This window comes from Psittacula echo (genome assembly GCF_963264785.1).
Source record: "Psittacula echo genome assembly, chromosome: 2".
Taxonomy (NCBI): Eukaryota; Metazoa; Chordata; class Aves; order Psittaciformes; family Psittacidae; genus Psittacula; species Psittacula echo.
The window spans coordinates 159,743,168-159,762,527 of record NC_137737.1 but is presented as its reverse complement, the minus strand read 5'-3'; the positions used below and the strand labels follow the sequence as shown (position 1 = coordinate 159,762,527).

Genomic DNA, 19,360 nt, shown 5'->3' with positions numbered 1-19,360 from the left:
TCTCCAGCATCCCTGTAGCCCCCTTCAGACACTGGAAGCTGCTCTGAGGTCTCCACGCAGCTTCTCTTCTCCAGGCTGAACAGCCCCAACTTTCTCAGCCTGGCTCCATATGGTAGGTGATGAAATATTAGGATTTCCTATTCATCAGGGACTGCAGTGACAGGACAAGGGGTAACGGGTTCAAACTTAAACAGGGGAAGTTTAGATTGGATCTAAGGAAGAAATTCTTTACTGAGAGGGTGGTGAGGCACTGGAATGGGTTGCCCAGGGAGGTTGTGAATGCTCCATCCTTGGCGGTGTTCAAGGTCAGGTTGGATGAGGCCTTGGGTGCCATGGTTTAGTGTGAGGTGTCCCTGCCCATGGCAGGGGGGTTGGAACTGGATGATCCTAAGGTCCTTTCCAATCCTAACTATTCTATGATTCTTTCCAGAAGCTCGTGTGCGTCAGCACTTCTGCACATGAAACCAACATTATATTCTCACAAAACCCAGACAGAAATACAGCTTTCACAGATTGCACAGCACTGCACTTCCTCAGACATGAGTTACTGGGCTCAGACTACCCCGTCCTTCCCCTGTGTTGGTTGATAAGCAATGCAGTCAAGGCCCAGAACATGACAACATTCTCATGTCAAAGAGCATTTGAAAACAAATACATCAGGAGCGGGATGATTGTGTTATAGTGTAATCTCAGAGAAGAACACTAAAAATACCACTGATGTCATGGACACTGAGAGTGTAAGTCATGGGCAGTGTGGGAAATGGGGGAAATTAGAGAAAACTCCCCCAGTCTTCCAAAGTTATAATTATAATGTAATATAAATATAATACATGAAGGAAATCTTAGGGTAAAATGCAGTTGCTGCTTCCCGGATGGAATGTGGATGCCATGAATGGAATCTACTCTACAATCGTTCCCCAGGCAACACTACAACCTTAGCATAACCTAAGAGGAACTGAATGGAGGGTGGAATGAAAACACTGCGATCAGGCTGTGATATACTTCCTGTAGGAGTGGGAACTTGAAGGCACAATGTACTGATAAACCACATAGCAGCTGCCAAACAATGAACATAAGGGCTCATTGAAATACCAGTTTTACACCAATCAGTAACAAAAGTATGAATGACTAGAGTTGTTCAAGTTCCATAGGCATATAGGTAAAAACATTGGAACTTGTGTTAATATAGGGAAGATGGAAGAGATAAAAGGGCTTCCTGAAAGGTTGGGGTGAGCTGGGAACAACAATGACTAATGAAGAGTTCCATGTGGAGAAGAGAAGTGCGTGGAGAACTCAGAGCAGCTTCCAGTGTCTGAAGGGGGCTACAAGGATGCTGCAGAGGGACTCTTCATCAGGGACTGCAGTGATAGGACAAGGGGTGATGGGTTCAGACTGAAACAGGGGAAGTTCAGGTTGGGGATAAGGAAGAAATTCTTCCCTGTGAGACACTGGCACAGGCTGCCCAAGGAAGTGGTAAATGCTCCATCCCTGGCAGTGTTCAAGGCCAGGTTGGACAGAGCCTTGGGTGACATGGTCTAGTGGGAGGCATCCCTGCCCATGACAGGGGGGTTGGAACTGAATGATCTTAAGGTCCTTTCCAACCCAAACCATTCCACGATTCTATGCTTGTTCTTGCAGTGAGTGCACAATCAATGGCAAGCTTTGAACCTTCACCTATTTTATTATATATTCACCTATTCCATGATTCTATGATAGCTTGAGAGGAGACTTTTCGCCTTGTGTATGCAGATTAAGAAACAAGGCTAACAAATCTCTAATCAGGAAAGACCTTTCTTGAAGTCTGGTACATCCTGAAAACATATGGACATGAACAAAATATGACTTTGATGTGTCAGTGAAATATGATTAGAGTGTTTTTTGGATGATTCCTCATAATTCCATAATTATAATATTAAAAATCACTCCTCCAAGTCAAAAGACCCCTGCCCAGGTTAAAAGACCCTTCCCTGAGCACTTGTAGTAGGAAAACCAATGATGTAACCTTATGTAAATTAACTGACCAATCAGGGAATGGTGGGAAGGTTACAGGGAGTTACTAGCCTGAACTGAATTGTATAAATATGTGAAATCAGGAAGGGAACAAGTTAGGGAAGACTTCATTGCAACTGGGATTGGCTGACAGGCTGTCTTCTCCACCATAGGGATGCATATTAGCTAAGAACTATACTCTGTACACATTTAAGGATAAACTCCAAATGGATTTTAGATATTTTCATGTATTATTTCACTGGAACAGGCTGCCCAAAGAAGTGGTAAATGCTCCATCCCTGGCAGTGTTCAACGCCAGGCTGGACAGAGCCTTGGGTGATATGGTCTAGGGAGAGGCATCCCTGTCTATGCAGGGGGTTGGAACTGGATGACCTTAAGGTCCATTCCAACCCAAACCATTCCACGATTCTATGCTTGTTCTTGCAGTGAGTGCACAATCAATGGCAAGCTTTGAACCTTCACCTATCACAAATTTGTATAGTTAAAATTCTCAGCTGAGATCTGTTTTGTGTGTTTCCAGAAACTTGAATAATTGAATCGGTCACTGAGAACCCCTGTATAGGACAGTCAATCCCTCTGATATAATGTGGTGTCCAGTAGAGCTCCTGCAGAGGCTCAAGGGTCTTGCCTTTCCTGGCACATTGACAGACCCATCAAACATAAAGGTCTGGGCTAAAACCCCTCTTAATGCGACAGGAAGACACTGAAGATGCTTGAAACCGAGCCATTGCTGGTCTTGGGAAAGTGAAGAGTATATTTGGCTGGTGGACCTAAAGTCATGACACCAAAGAGGTGCACAGAATTAAAACCATTTGCTCTCAGCTGCAAGAGATGATGATACAGCTCTGAAACCCAGTAACCACAATACTGGCATTGCTCACAATAGGCCACAGTCTTTTCACTGAGTTTGCAGGTCCTTAGGGCTGAGGCTTGCTGGGCTTGCTCTGTCTGAACTTGTCTTGACCTGCTTTCAACTTTGCTGTAACAGCAGTTTTCCTAATTGGCCTAATTTGTTTTGCTTTTGTTTGCCTTTGTGTGGTGCAACTCTAAGTTTGCACAGATAGCTGTAACAAGGAGTCGTTGTATGTAGAATGAGCAGTTTAGAACTCCAGCATAAATACTGATGTGATACAGCAGTAGAGGCCTCAAGAGATGGAGGTACAGGATGTGGCACAGAAGAGTGTTGGGATGATACAAGGTGGAGCATCAGCTTGGAATTAGAGACCCCTCAGCTGCAAACAACTCACCAACAAAGAAACACAGACCTGGAGAAGCAAAACAACCTTCTGGAACAGCAAAGAGAACAAACAGCATATATCAAACTAATGTAAAATGCAGCATACATGGTAAAATCCTATGAGGAGTGGACCAGCACCCTCTGACCCAGTTAAAAAGGGCAAGATATGAAAGTGCTTTTACAAACATGATGAATCCTAGTTCATCTTCAGTTGAAGAAGAAGAATCTGTTTCCATCATCATACTCCTCCCAATGAAGAACTCAGAATGCAGATGAATCATTGCACCTCCCTGTGAGATGGGAGGTAGCGACATTAGTGGAAGCATAAGACCAGGAAAAGGGGTAAAAAATAGTAAGTATGGATATAACAATTAAAACTGTATTTTTAGTGAAATATTTTCTGTACAAATAATAATGATGATAATAATAATTTCCTTTTTGTTTTTTCTGTAATAATTTGGTCTTCACTAATCATAATTCTTTAATAAAACTGTTAAGATTTCACACATAGTTATAACAAATTCTTGGCTTATATAAGATGTTTCCATTCTGTCCACAACAAGATTTTGAATGTAAGTATAATACAGACATTCCCAGCTGGGTATGGAGAATCGTTGGGTATAGAGATGCTTAAGTAGGCCTTATTTCAGGGGCTGCCATTTGGCTGTGGCGCACTTCAATGTCTCCATGTGAGACTGTCAATCTAGCTCCTGACACTGATGGCATCTTCATGGTATCTGAGAAAATCACTATCACGCGACATGTTATTCTGGAGAGCACTGATTTTGAAAATGAATGGGGTCTTGGGGGTAGACATCTGAAGAAGAGCTCCTAAGGAGACACTAAACCCCACTGGATTATTGTTGTGTCTTCCATGAGACATAAAGCCACAAGGCTGAGAGGGTTATGTCTCCTCTTTGCTCTGGACTGGTGCAGCTTCTTGTGGCAGGACATAGGGGAGAGAAGTAATGAGCAGCACTTTTCTCCTTCTTTCTCTTGTTCCATACAACTACTTGGAAATGCTCATATTATGAGTGTAAGGATGAGCAATACAAGTGTTCCCATAAGGAAAGGAAATCTGGTAACATGGGACTCTTCTCTTACTAAGAGCTTTGATGGATTTTCTGCAAGAGGAAGTATTTTTTTGTAGAGTGGTGTAACTGAGAATGGGGCAGAATTACAGTTGTCATGTACACGTGAGCCCTTCCTCATGGCTCCTTTGAGAACCAATGGAAAGACAGAGAACCACAATTAATTTGACCAGGGCACAATTAATTCAATATATTAGCATTTATTTTAGGATGGAGTGGGTTGGAAATGGTTGCTTCTTAGTGGTGGCTTTTCAAGGAGCCTGAATGAATAGTTCTGGTGGAGTCTTCCACATTAAAAATGTCCAAGATTTGGTGAGATGGGTCCTTTTCAGTATCTTTTATGTTTGCACCAAGCCTGGCATCATGAGCCATAATAAGGAACATTCACAGGGAAAGAAAGTAAACTGTGACTGTGCAGCAGTCCTTCCTCATAGCAACCTTCCAATATCTGAAGGAGGCTACAAGGATGCTGGAGAGGGACTCTTCATCAGGGACTGGAGTGATAGGAGAAGGGGTGATGGGTTCAGACTGAAACAGGGGAAGTTCAGGTTGGAGATAAGGAAGAGGTTCTTCCCTGTGAGGGTGCTGAGGTGCTGGCCAAAGAAGTGGTGAATGCTCCAGCCCTGGCAGTGTTGAAGGCTAGGTTGGACAGAACCTTGGGTGACATGGTCTAGAGTGAGGTGTCCTTGCCCATGGCAGGGGGTTGGAAAAGATGATCTTAATGTCCTTTCCAACCTAAACCATTCTATAATTCATAGGGATGTCTCCAGCTACACCAAAGCTACAGAGGCAGGCATGTAGCAAATTGCACTGAGCAGAAAAGGTAGAAAAATCAGAAAAGGGAAAAAATCAGAAAGCCCCAACACCTAGAGTTTAATTTTATTAGAGGTAAGTGGTGAGAATTCTTCGTACAGCTTCATGCTTCAGCCCTCCCTCTCCTTGAACCAAGGAGATTTGTTGAGATCCCTACCAGCTAAACAACATTAGACACAGCTGATTGCAGCCACTTCTCAGCGCTCATGGTCCATGACTTCAACTTGTGCATCTGTGTAGCTGTCATCTCTTTGACAAGCCACATGTGGAGGAGGCTAATCTTCCCCTCCCTGCACTGGCCATGGACGCTTCACCTCTTTGATCTCTGGCCTGTTTGTCAGCATGTTTCTTGCATTTCAGCTCTTATGGCAGGGATCACTGCTCCTGCATGAGATTTAGTCTGAAAAGCATAAAATCTGTGTGGGTGAGGCACTGTGCTTTGTAATTGCACCCCCAGACCAAAATAGAGCTCTCAAACCATAGGACGAAGCTGTCTGCTTAAGTATAAACCTGAACCTCTCATGGCAAGGGGCAAGTAGCATGTCATGCACAATGAGCGTATAGCTCAGTTCTATGGAGATGTGATCCCTCTTCAGATTGACCTCTATTTCCCATACAGTGATAACCACCAATGGTGATTGTAGTGGGTGTGTCTGGTAATGATAGCTGCATCCAACTCAAACGGGTTCAGGGGATAACACAATAGCCACAGTTTGCAACCTTCAACCACAGCCCTGGCCTGGTCAAGGTCCAGCTCAAGGCTAATTTGGTAAAAGAAACCCTAACTTCTGTGAAAACATGACTATGAGTAAGTTATCTCACTCCATCTATAGCAGATAGCTCAGGGCCCATGGAGTGTTTCTTCATGGCAGTGGGCTGCACACCAGGGTCTCCCCTTGAATAGGAACACCTCTCAAAGTTACTCCTCGAGGCCGAGAGATTCCTTGCCATAACAGAACCTTGGTAAGTGATTAATAGCATGCTAAATGTTGAAATCTTATCTAAATGATATAAAGGATTGATTGTGCATATGTAATCCTTTAGACATAAATCACTGACTAAGTGTGAGACTAAGTCAGATCTAGCCACATCTGAAGTCCTCTCTGAGAAGAAGTTTAGAACACAAGGGGATCCTTTCTGAGCCTCATAGGAGGTTCCCATGACTCAATGGGGGGGTCTCCTGACAGTTCTGTCCTCTGCTGTTCAAGGTGTATGCTTTCCCTGAAGGTTGTCTGCATTTGTTTCGGAATGTGCCTGTTGCTCACTTGCAGCCTCTGCTCCTGATCTCTCCCAATACCTTGGGTCTGCTGTCTCTTGTATCACTGTGCATCTTCATAGAATCACAGAATGGTTTGGGTTGGAAAGGACCTTAAGATCATCCAGTTCCAACCCCCCTGCCATGGGCAGGGACACCCCACACTAAACCATGTCACCCAACGCCTCATCCAACCTGGCCTTGAACACCGCCAAGGATGGAGCATTCACAACTTCCCTGGGCAACCCATTCCAGTGCCTCACCACCCTCTCAGTAAAGAATTTCTTCCTTAGATCCAATCTAAACTTCCCCTGTTTCAGTTTGAACCCGTTACCCCTTGTCCTGTCACTACAGTCCCTGATGAAGAGTCCATCCCCAGCATCCTTGTAGGCCCCCTTCAGACACTGGAAGGCTGCTCTGAGGTCTCCACGCAGCTTCTCTTCTCCAGGCTGAACAGCCCCAACTTTCTCAGCCTATCTCCATACAGGAGGTGCTCCAGCCCCTGCTCATCCTCGTGGCCTCCTCTGCACTTGTTCCAACAGTTCCATGTCCTTTTTATGTTGAGGACACCAGAACTGCACACAATGCTCCAAGTGAGGTCTCCCGAGAGCAGAGCAGAGGGGCAGGATCACCTCCTTCGAACTGCTGGTCACGCTCCTCTTGATGCAGCCCAGGATACGGTTGCTTTCTGGGCTGCGAGCGCACACTGCAGCCGGCTCATGTTCATTTTCTCATCGACCAACACCCCCAAGTCCTTCTCTGCAGGGCTGCTCTGAATCTCTTCTCTGCCCAACCTGTAGCTGTGCCTGGGATTGCCCCGACCCAGGTGTAGGACCTTGCACTTGGCATGGTTAAACTTCATCAGGTTGGCATCATAGAAATATGTTTGTCTCTGATGTGTTGGATAGAAAAGTAGTTTTCCAACCTCACCCAACCTGGTGAAAAATCAAAATGACTGATGTTGCTTGGAAGAGTTTTGAGAGCAAAAAGCCAGGGAGTTTTTTGGTTCTGGAAACAACAAAGAGCGGCTTAGCATACTTCATAACTAAGCTCTATGTAAACACGCCATGGGGTTTCTTTGCCAACTCCTTGCAACAATGGCAGGAGTAGAAAGCAGGCTGTTTATTTTTAAAATGAAAAACCACCCAACCCAAACCCAACCTATGTAAAATATCTCAGCAAGCGTTTTGAAATGCTGGGAGACAGCTTTGGTTCATGTAGCAGATGCAAGGCAAGGAGAACTTTAGGGGGAGATGATAGAATTACAGAATGGTTTGGGCTGGAAAGGACCTTAACATCATCCAGTTCCACAGGCAGGGACACCTCACACTAGGATCATGTCACCCAGGGCTCTGTCCAGCCTGGCCTTGAACACTGCCGGGAATGGAGCATTCACCACTTCTCTGGGCACCCTGTGCCAGCGCCTCAGCACCCTCACAGTAAAGAACTTCTTCCTTATCTCCAACCTGAACTTCCCCTGTTTCAGTCTGAACCCATCACCCCTTGTCCTATCACTCCAGTCCCTGTTGAAGAGTCCCTCTCCAGCATCCTTGTAGTCCCCTTCAGATATTGGAAGGTTGCTCTGAGGTCTCCATGCATCTTCTCTTCTCCAGGCCAAACAGTCCCCATGTTCTCAGCCTGTCCCAAGTTATCTGAGCAAAGCAAACAGGACTTTTCTTGGTGGAACATTACCAAGACATCGACCCCATCCCCTCCTAACACTTTCATGGGGTTGGGATGAGTTACCACCTAATTTTGATTAGTGTGAATGTCTTCCCAAGGTGATCTCCATTCTGTTCCTAGCTCAGCTCGTCAATGTAGATCAATCTGGCAGTAGCTTGTTGCTTCAGCTACAAATCTGAGTGCCCTTCCCCTGGGCTTTGCAACCATCTAAGACAAGTTTCCCCAGGGATCAGCAGGTATCAGCCAGGACTCTTGATGAACACAACATTTCTCTGGATATACTGTGTTTTCTTCCTTTCACCAGGGTCATAGCAAAGGGAGTGCAGTGGCTGGGCAGCCGAACCCTCTGCTTGGAAGCCCTCCAGATAATATCCAGCTTTGTGACTGCCTGATACAGCACCTATGTTGTGCTTCTAATCCTCTTGAATCTATTGTGTTGTTAAATCTTCCTTAGAGGAAGAGTTTCAGGAGGCCAAGGCACTTGTGACCTCCTGCTGAGATTGCAGAGCCATCCAGTAACACCCCTAGGAGGAGGCATGGAAGGTTCCTTTTATGTCCCTGCGTAAACATGCACTTTGCTGCTGCTGCAAACATCAGCTGCAGTCTGAAGTTCAAGGCGTGCTTGTGCTCTCCCTTCTGGAACAGCGTCACTCCAATTCCCTGCTGTCCACAGAGCTGCACAGCAGGGCCTCATCTCATTTATTGCTTATTTATAATTTATGCTTGTTCTCATTTGCTGTGTTTCTCCATGCACCTTTCCTACAAGGATGCTGGAAAGGGACTCCTCATCATGGACTGAAGTGATAGCACAAGGGGTTTAAACTTAAACAAGGGAAGTTCAGGCTTGATACAAGGAAGAAGTTCTTTACAGTGAGGGTGCTGAGGCACTGGCACAGGGTGCCCAGAGAAGTGGTGAATGTTCCATCCCTGGCAGTGTTCAAGGCCAGGTTGGACAGAGCCTTGGGTGCCATGGTTTAGTGTGAGGTGTCCCTGCTCATTGCAACGGGTTGTAACTGGATGATCTTAAGGTCCTTTCCAACCCAAACCATTCCATGATTCCATGGCTGATTCCATGATCAAGCCTGGAGAGACCCCCCTTCCCAATGCAGCTACCTTATGCTCCTGAATCAGAAAATCCTGGATAGTTGCACTCGGAGTGAGTGCCTCAGTTGCAGACAAGCATTGCTGCTCGTGTGCATAAGCCAGGGAAGCAGTTATGTACACTTGTAAAACCCAGGAAGCTCTTTTGAAAGCTTATTTTTAAACCCAATCTAGATGACTTATTTCAACCAGAGAAGAATACCCAGGGTTATATAACGAGATTATCATCTTCCCCTTAATGGCTGTGTAAATATGACTCATGCCCTTAAAGGTAAGGCTGTGTCATTAGTCAATGCAAATCCGTGCTTCCTATGGCAACTTCACCTTCCCCTTCGCAAACAAACTGCCAAGGACTTGACTTGGGTACAGCACAGCTACTGCTCTGTAGTCCTCTGAAGAGGGAGATTTGAGACTTGGGTCTCAATTTAAAGAGACATTCAGCTGGTAGTGACAGCAACTGGTGTATAATGAAAGGCATGTTGAGGGTAAAGCAGTAAAGGAGTTTCTCCTGGGTATGGATCCACATTGGGAATTATATAAATGAGGTTGGAAGGGAGCTCTGGAGCCTGTGGTCCAACCCCTTGGGCAAAGCAGGGCTGGTTTGGGAGCCAACCCAGCTGCTCTTCACTGGATGCTGTTATTTCACACATGAGCAGACCCCATGAGAGAACAGATCTATTGCTTCCGTTCCTAAATGCAGCTGCACAAACTACTATTTGTACCAACAGCTTGGAAACATGTAGATTGAAGTCCTGAGCCAAAGCCCACATATATTATACAGGTTGAGAGACTTTCCCCAGCCTACAGCAGGATGAGGGTGGGGTGGGAGCTGAGCCATCCTTCAGAGTTGCCCTGCACAATCGGTTCTCCCTAATTATAACACTATTTCTTGCAAACAGGACTGTTTCTGTTCACTGGGACATGTTTGCAACCTGCTTCTGATTTTCTCTGGAATAATTAGTCATTTAAAACTGTTCACAAACCACACAGAGCCTATTTCTTCTCTTTTGCAAAGGGCTTTGGTTCAGTGTCACATACGAGGATGCTCAGGCTTCTCACAGTTTCTCTGACTATGAAATGAGAAGAATATGTATCACCCAGCTTTGATGCTGAAGTTTCTGTGTCTAAATTCAGTCTCTGAGCTCCTCAGAGGGAAAGTTGCTATAGAGCTTCAAAGCCTTGTTTCTAGGATTTGTTGGCTTGGCAATGGATCCTTCCCAGTGCTCCCATTTGATTTATAGCCTGGGAGTACAGGACGCTTTCCAGATGCAAAGGTGTTACATTTCCTAAGAGAAGGATCTCATGGAAAACCTGAATCTTGGCAGGAAATGCTGCAGTCTTCATCCCCCAGAATCAAGTGTGGATGCCCAGCGCATCTTTGTCCTAGTTATCAGACTGAAGTAGAATATGCAGCTATTTATAATGGAAACCTACATCTCGGAACCAAAAATAGAGTGGAATAAAACCTTGTGAGGAAAGAAGGAAAACATTGGAAATAACAGAGCTGCATTTCCAGAGCTCAGGTATAGACCTGGTTTGCTTTAAAAGCTGTTTACTTCAGCGGTGACTAACTGCTGCATCTTCCCAGACCTACACTCATAACAAGATTTGTCCCAGAGCTTGGCAGATACTGAGTTTCAAGGAGAGAAGTGATGCTATGAAATGAGGAACAGGAGAACTTTAGCTCTATGCCTTCTCCTTTGATCAGGATATAGATGATCCCACTCCGTGCTGGACCTGCCTGGGCTGCAGAGGGGGTAGTGCCACCCATACAGCAATCTGCTGCCACCCACTGCTGGAGCTGCGAGGGCTGGAGCAGCTCTGCTCTGGAGCCAGGCTGAGAGAGCTGGGCTGGGTCAGCCTGGACAAGAGAAGGCTCCTGAAGGGGAGACCTTAGAGCAGCTCCAGTGCCTAAAGGGGCTGCAGGAAACCTGGAGAGGGGCTTGGGACAAGGGCCTGTAGGGACAGGCCAAGGGGAATGGCTTGAACCTGCCAGAGGGGAGACTGAGATGAGCTCTCAGGCAGAAGCTCTTCCCTGTGAGGGTGCTGAGGCGCTGGCCCAGGGTGCCCAGAGAAGCTGTGGCTGCCCCATCCCTGGCAGTGCTCAAGGCCAGGTTGGACACAGGGGCTTGGAGCAAGCTGCTCCAGTGGAAGGTGTCCCTGCCCATGGCAGGGGTTGGAGCTGGAGGAGCTTTAAGGTCCCTTCCAAACCAAACCATTCTATTATTCTGCGTGACATGGCCAGCCCCTTGGGACTGTGTGCAATCTAGTACATGGCAGAGGCATTTCCTGGCATCTTTCTGCCTGAATGCTGGGGCTGGGATAGGGTGACAATGTCACTTCTCCCCAGAAACAAAGCGTGAGGATCCTGAGGATCTTGGAGACAATCAGCTGCAAACTTCTAGGGACTTGAATGCATGTAGTGCTTGGCAGCTAGCTGGTGCCTGAGTACAGACTCCTAAAGGCCTCATTAAACTTAGATGCACCTAATCCTCCTCAACATTTCCCAGGGGTGGCTGCGAAAGACCCTCAGAGGGGAGAAAGCAAAATGGCTGTGGCGGTCCGGGGTGCGGTGGGGTTTGGCATCAGGTGTGGCAGCGTTGGGCTGGAGGTTCCGACCCCAGCGGGCAGCGCGCTGTTGCCGGTAGCGCGAGGGAAGAGCGGTCTCGCTCCATGGGTACCAGTTGTTGGTCTGGAAATTCATGCATTGATCAGTTCTCACTCAAAACTCTTCTCTGGGTCCCAAGTCCAGTTTGCAGCACCTCCTAACTCTGTGGTATCTTTCTTTGATGCTTCTTTATCAGGAACTTTACCTATTATCAATGGAAGATGTGTAGAAGCAGCGGTGATGACGGGCCTGGCACTCAATTGCAGCATAAACAAGAGGTCCTTGTTTGACAGAAAACACTATTCCTATGCAGATCTGCCTGCTGGCTATCAGATCACTCAGCAAAGAGTTCCTATTGCGGTGAATGGAACTTTGTCATACAGTCTCTGCACAGACAACAAAATGAGCCAGATGGTAACCAAAACTGTGAGGATTAAGCGAATTCAGTTGGAGCAAGACAGTGGGAAGAGGCTTCATGATGACACACAGAGCCAGACTCTTGTTGACTTGAATAGAGCTTGAGTCGGCCTCATGGAGGTTGTCATGGAGCCTGATATGTGCCGTGGAGAAGAAGCAGCTGCAGCAGTCAGAGAGCTTCAGCTCATTCTTCAAACACTTGGGAGCAGCCATGCAGTCATGGCAGAGGGTCAGCTGAGAGTGGATGCCAGTGTTTCTGTGCATCACCCTGGAGAGCCTTACGGAGTGAGGACTGAAGTGAAGAATATCAATAGCACACGATTCTGGCAAAAGCAGTAGACTATGAAATATAAAGGTAAATTGAAGAACTTGAAAATGGAAGAACAATTCTAAATGAAACAAGAGCCTTTGATTCCAAGCTTGGGTGCACTGTACAATGAGAGACAAAGAAGGAAAACAGGATTACCGCTTCATGCCAGAGCCAAACCTTCCTCCATTGATTCTGTATGATACAAAATCTTTGCCAGCTAATATGAACCATCAGCAAGTGGTAAATATTGATTGGATTCATGACAGACTGCCTGACCTCCCCAGCGTGAAGAGAGCAAAGCTTGCTGTACAGTATGGGATTCTTCCTGAACACAGCTTCACCTTATTGAATGAAGATGGAATAACAGAATTCTTTGAAAATGTGGTAAAACATACCCAGATGAAGCCAAAGAAAGTGATCGGCTGGATTCTAAATGACCTGCTCAGTTATTTGAACCAACATTCCCTTACAGTAAAGGAAAGCCCTGTCAGTTCTTCTATCCTAGCTGACCTTCTGAACCTTCTAGAAAAAAAGGAAATTTCTTCTACAGCAGCCAAGCAGGTGCTTGTGGAATTGTGGAAAGGAGAAGGAAAGACTCCTCTTGAAATTGTTAAAGAAATGAAACTTGAACTGATAAAGGATCAAGAAGCACTTGAACAGATCTGCCAGGCGGTGACTGATGGACAAGAAAATGAGGTTATGGCAATCAAGGCAGGAAATCACAAAGTTCTGAACAAGTTAATTGGCCTGGTACAAAGGAAAACCCAAGGATGATCCAATCCTGTTCTGGTAAAGTAACTGTTAGAGAAGAAGCTGTTAGGGTAGCCACAAGAGGGAAAACCCATGCCAGCGTCTACACAAGACATGCGCTTCATTCTATCTGGTTCCCTGCAAATGAACTTCGGTGCCTCCTCTTGTTAGCATCAGGATGGCTGCTTATACTTCAAGTAGCACCGTGGCGTGGCCTGGCCCAGTCTTCTGTGGGTGCAACAGCCAAAGGCAGATGAGAAAGAGAACACCAGGAGGCGATACAGATTCATCTCCCTAGCATCAGTGTGGCCTTCAGAGATATGATTTCCTCACAGCTATGGGAAACAAGTTTCCAGAGTGCCCCTGAGTATGTAGGGAGCTGAAGCTGTATTGGTTAGTTTTGTAATAAATCAAGTGTCAACTTGGAAAAAAAAAATAATTTTTTTTTAAAATTAACCATGCCAAGTGCAAGGTCCTACACCTGGGTCGGAGCAATCCCAGGCACAGCTACAGGTTGGGCAGAGAAGAGATTCAGAGCAGCCCTGCAGAGAAGGACTTGGGGGTGTTGGTCGATGAGAAAATGAACATGAGCCGGCTGCAGTGTGCGCTCGCAGCCCAGAAAGCAACCGTATCCTGGGCTGCATCAAGAGGAACGTGACCAGCAGGTCGAAGGAGGTGATCCTGCCCCTCTACTCTGCTCTCGGGAGACCTCACTTGGAGCATTGTGTGCAGTTCTGGTGTCCTCAACATAAGAAGGACATGGAACTGTTGGAACAAGTCCAGAGGAGGCCACGAGGATGATCAGGGGCTGGAGCACCTCCCGTATGGAGACAGGCTGAGAAAGTTGGGGCTGTTCGGCCTGGAGAAGAGAAGGCTGCGTGGAGACCTCAGAGCAGCTTCCAGTGTCTGAAGGGGGCCTACAAGGATGCTGGGGATGGACTATTCATCAGGGACTGTAGTGACAGGACAAGGGGTAACGGGTTCAAACTTAAACAGGGGAAGTTTAGATTGGATCTAAGGAAGAAATTCTTTACTGTGAGGGTGGTGGTGAGGAGGCACTGGAATGGGTTGCCCAGGGAAGTCGTGAATGCTCCATCATTGGCGGTGTTCAAGGCCAGGCTGGATGAGGCCTTGGGTGGCATGGTTTAGTGTGGGGTGTCCGTGCCTATGGCAGGGGGGTTGGAACTGGATGATCTTAAGGTCCTTTGCAACCCTAACTATTCTCTGATTCTATGATTATATAATAAAACAATCACATTGTCACATGTTGTTTCAGGTTCTGCATGATTACAGGATGCCATAAAACCCATTAACTCTCCCTTGGCCTCCAGGGGTGTCAAGAACATGCCAATGTAAACAGGTGAGGTTATTGAGCAACTAGGGAGAAACAAGTACACAGGCACATCCATCTACCCACGCGTAGAGTCCCACATATATGTGCTCCTGCTGGCCTGGGCTTTCCAAAACACACGCCAACTCCCTCATATCTCCAAGCCCAAACACTATTGGGACCATGCTTCAGAGGCTGGGAGATGGGTGTACCCTCTGTGGGATGGATCCGACCAGGCTGGCCCAGGTCTCTGTGATTTCTCAGCTTGAAGAGAGCATCCTTGTCCTTCCTTGAGCACTGCAGGATAGGGGAGCCAGCAGGCTGATGGTGGGGTGGAGGATGGCTGAGCTCTACAGGTTGGTGGGTTGCATGGAAACATGCATGGGGCCAGGGAGAGAAGGGAGAGTCTGAATAAAAGACCTCAAAAACATGAAAGAGGAGTTAAACACCTCAGCTTAGACTGCTTCTCTTCTCTTCTCTTCTCTTCTCTTCTCTTCTCTTCTCTTCTCTTCTCTTCTCTTCTCTTCTCTTCTCTTCTCTTCTCTTCTCTTCTCTTTTCTCTTTTCTCTCTTCTCTTCTCCTCTTCTCTCTCTTCTCTTCTTTATCTCTCTCCTCTCCTCTCCTCTCCTCTCCTCTCCTCTCCTCTCCTCTCCTCTCCTCTCCTCTCCTCTCCTCTCCTCTCCTCTCCTCTCCTCTCCTCTCCTCTCCTCTCCTCTCCTCTCCTCTCTCTTCTCTTCTTTATCTCTCTCCTCTCCTCTCCTCTCCTCTCCTCTCCTCTCCTCTCCTCTCCTCTCCTCTCCTCTCCTCTCCTCTCCTCTCCTCTCCTCTCCTCTCCTCTCCTCTCCTCTCCTCTCCTCTCCTCTCCTCTCCTCTCCTCTCCACCTTTCCCTCCCATTTCCTCTTTCCTTCCCATTTCTCCTTCTCCTTTCACTTTCCCCTTCTCCTTTCACTTTCTCCTTTCCCTTTCCCCTTCTCCTTTAATTTTCCCCTTCTCTTTTCCCTTTCCCATTCCCCTTCTCCTTCCCCTTCCCCTTTCCCATTCTCCTTCCCCTTTCCCATTCTCCTTCCCTTTTCCCCTTCTCCTTTTCCTTCCCCCTAAATACTCTACACTGCTACCAAAGAGACATTTCCAGACAAAACATAAGAAACTTCAGTGCATGAAGATCCATTTCTGCTTTGCCACTATTTACCAAGTGACTCAGCATTCTCTATGGGGGTTAGACGCACTTGTGCAACCAAAAGATTGCCACCTGATGTTAAGTTAGTGCTTGACTGCACACACTTGGTATTTCTTTCCCACAGACTTTGCAGCTGGTTGAAGCAACAGCCTGTGAACAGCTGCATTTTATTACATGTGAAAGAAATGCTATATGTTTATCAATGATTTTCTAAGGCCTTTTAGAGGGCTTTTACAAGGGGCCCTAAAAGCTGAAGCTCATCCCTGTGTATGCATCCTTGTGCTGCCTATGGAGAGCAGGTTCTCACACGTGTGCCCTTGGTAGGTGACAGAAATGCCTGCTCATCCCCCTTTCCCATTTGATGAAAAGCACTTGCTTTCTCTGCCTCATTCAAGATAACTGGCACAAGAGGACTCCAGTGAGACTCTCTTTGTTGTATTTAGTCTATTTCACTTATGACCCCATCAACAATAAGGCCACAGCTTTTGTCTTAACGGTATGTTATGCTTTGATTCATACCATATACGCAACTATTGTGTTAGGTTTAAACCACAACAGAGCTGTGCTGTATCCATTAGAACACAGAGGGGCCCAACAGAATGGAAACAAATAATGAACTATTGATGTTAACACGCATTGTACAGGAACAAGGATTTATTTGTAAGAGTAGCATCATTAAAGCTCAAGACATTTGTCTTGACACTGAATGAGTTGTCATTTTGAAATACATCCTGATGACACCAGTGAAAATATACCGGTATGTATATACATTGAAAAAGGATGTGTTTGTATGAGAAGTGTTTGTGATTTTATATGTGTAGATAAAATTACCATAGATACAAGCAATTACTCAAATATCTGCGTTTGTAACTTTACTAAAGGTTTCGGATGCAACTTTAATTACTCAGCTTTTGCATCTTATCAGTTCTCACAATATAATCGAGTCAAGACTTATTGCCTACCCCCATCAGAACAAATCTTAAATTGGAGAGGAAACTACTATGACACAATGACCCACATCAACTGCTAGAACATATCTGAAACAGTGGACACAAGACTCTAATCACCTTTCATCATGATACTGAAGACATACACTGTATCTTGGAAAGAGTTAAAAAGAATGGTGAACACCACTAGTGAGAAATTTCTTGGATGGTAACCAACAGCAACAAGAGTGTTTAATTTTATGATTCACCTAAGTGTTGTTTTGCTGTCTCTAATATGTTTATTACTTATAATTATGTTGTATATAAAGGTTTGATACATGATAAAAACAAATCTAAAGTAAGCAGAGATGCTGCCTTCTGCGCCCCTTGCTCCTCCTTTCCAAGTTATGAAACCTCTTTCATGGAATCATAGAATGGTTTGGAAGGGACCTTAAAGCTCCTCCAGTTCCAAACCCCTGCTACGGGCAGGGACACCTTCCACTACAGCAGGTTGTTCCAAGCCCCTTCCAACCTGGCCTTGAGCACTGCCAGGGATGGGGCAGCCACAGCTTCTCTGAGAACCCTGTTAGACAGGTTTATCCTTCAGACATAAACCGTTGAACAAGTGTGTGACTAAGTGTGGATCTAGCCACACCTAGAGTGCTCTCTGAGGAGTTTAGAACACAAGGGAATCCTTTCTGAACATCATGACTCAATGGGAGGGTGTCCCTGGTAGTTTTGTCTAACCCTGTGCTCTATGCAGTAAATACTCAAGTATACCTTGCCATCAAATCTTGTCAAACCACTGTCACATTTACTCAGTGTTTTATATCCATAACTTGTACTGCTGCTTCTTCTCTTCCGAGCAAAGCCCATCGATGACAGACTCTCATCTGTGTTTTCCCATTGGATAAGGATTCGTGAACTGCTTTCATAAAAGGGTAATGTAGCTCACAGAATGCCTAAATAAAACCCTTCTCAGCTCTTTTATCCAATCCAACCATGCCCCAGGAGACCACTGAAACAACAGATCCCCTAAGGAGCCTTATTGTGATGGCCTTCTAGCTGATGAGATCTTGCATATAGCTTGGATAACGCAAGATAATCATGGCTTGAAGCTGACACGGTCACAAATAATGAAAACCAATGTGCTTGGAGACCTGATCTTCCAAAAGCAGATGCTATACTTCAGACAGAGTTTTCTCTTTATAGAAGTGATAAGAAGAAGTAAGGATAAAGGTTGACACCTTATAAGCTGAGGAGATCTTTTGCATGTGCTCATTGAGGCTAGCAGTAAAAGCCCCCTGAGTCACCTAGACTTGCTTGCTATGCATGAGGAACCCCAACCAGCCCGTGACATCTCTGCAAAAATAAGCTTATAGAAAGTGCTATCATGATCTAAGGACACCAGCAGGTAAAACCTCAATAATCTCCTTTTTGCATTCCCCAAAGGCAAAGACCTGTTTCCCAAGCTGGTGGCTGATAGTTTAAACCCCCTTATTTTCTGGGGCTGAAATCAGATGTCTTGCTATTAACTGTCCTCTCCTCACCAGAACAGCTTTCCTCCTCCTCTGTAAGTGCGTCAGAGTCTATCACCACCTCCTGGGTGTTTGTTTCTATTTCAGATCTGGATGCCATCCCCAAATACACTGACAGCTGCCTTCACACTAAAAACACGTCTTCCCCTGTGTCGTCTCTCCCCAGAGCCAGGAGATTGGCAGCAGCCAGGAAAGATGGAAAACAAATTCAGGCTTGTTTTTAGCCCAGTTTTATAAGGACACGGCTCATCTGATCGTGGGTTGGTACATACGCAGGTAACAACGTATTGGTTGGTTTGAATTCGTTGCATGGCAAGAGTTTGTGAAGTCCCTTTGGGTTTCAGGAAAAGAGATATACAGATGGAAGAGACTTTACTGAAGCCTTCACTGGGACTGAAGACAGCTCAGCCCTTTTTAAGGCTTCAGAGGATCCAAGATGAAGAGCTAATTGCTAATGAGAAGTCCTGGTGCCACCAGGAACCCAGACCCCGCTGCCTGCTGTGGGCTGGTGCTCCTCACTGAGAACAGTGGCACATCCCTCTGAAAGCATCTTTCATCTTGACTCCATTTGCAGCACTGGGTGCAGTTCTGATGTCCTCAACGTAAGAAGGACACGGAGCTGTTGGAGCAAGTCCAGAGGAGGCCACGAGGATGAGCAGGGGCTGGAGCACCTCCTGTATGGAGCCAGGCTGAGAACATTGGGGCTGTTCAGCCTGGAGAAGAGAAGCTGCGTGGAGACCTCAGAGCAGCTTCCAGTGTCTGAAGGGGGCCTACAAGGATGCTGGGGAGGGACTCTTCATCAGGGACTGCAGTGACAGGACAAGGGGTGATGGGTTCAGACTGAAACAGGGGAAGTTCCAGTTGGAGATAAAGAGGAAGTTCTTTACTGTGAGGGTGCTGAGGCGCTGGCACAGGGTGCCCAGAGAAGTGGTGAATGCCCCATCCCTGGCAGTGTTCAAGGCCAGGTTGGACAGAGCCTTGGGTGCCATGGTTTAGTGTGAGGTGTCCCTGCCCATGGCAGGGGGGGTTGGAACTGGCTGATCTTAAGGCCCTTTCCAACCCAAACCATTCAATGGTTCTATGATTCTATCACTGCTACTGCTTCACAACCAC

General features: G+C 46.3%; 1 pseudogene across 1 annotated transcript; it reads left to right on the top strand.

Moving 5' to 3' along the window:
- The first annotated feature begins 11,738 nt into the window (after nt 1-11,738).
- LOC308217048 (glutamyl-tRNA(Gln) amidotransferase subunit B, mitochondrial pseudogene) lies at nt 11,739-13,299 on the top strand (annotated as a pseudogene). The gene has a single exon. The product of its transcript is annotated as a glutamyl-tRNA(Gln) amidotransferase subunit B, mitochondrial pseudogene (transcript).
- The last annotated feature ends 6,061 nt before the right edge of the window (nt 13,300-19,360 follow it).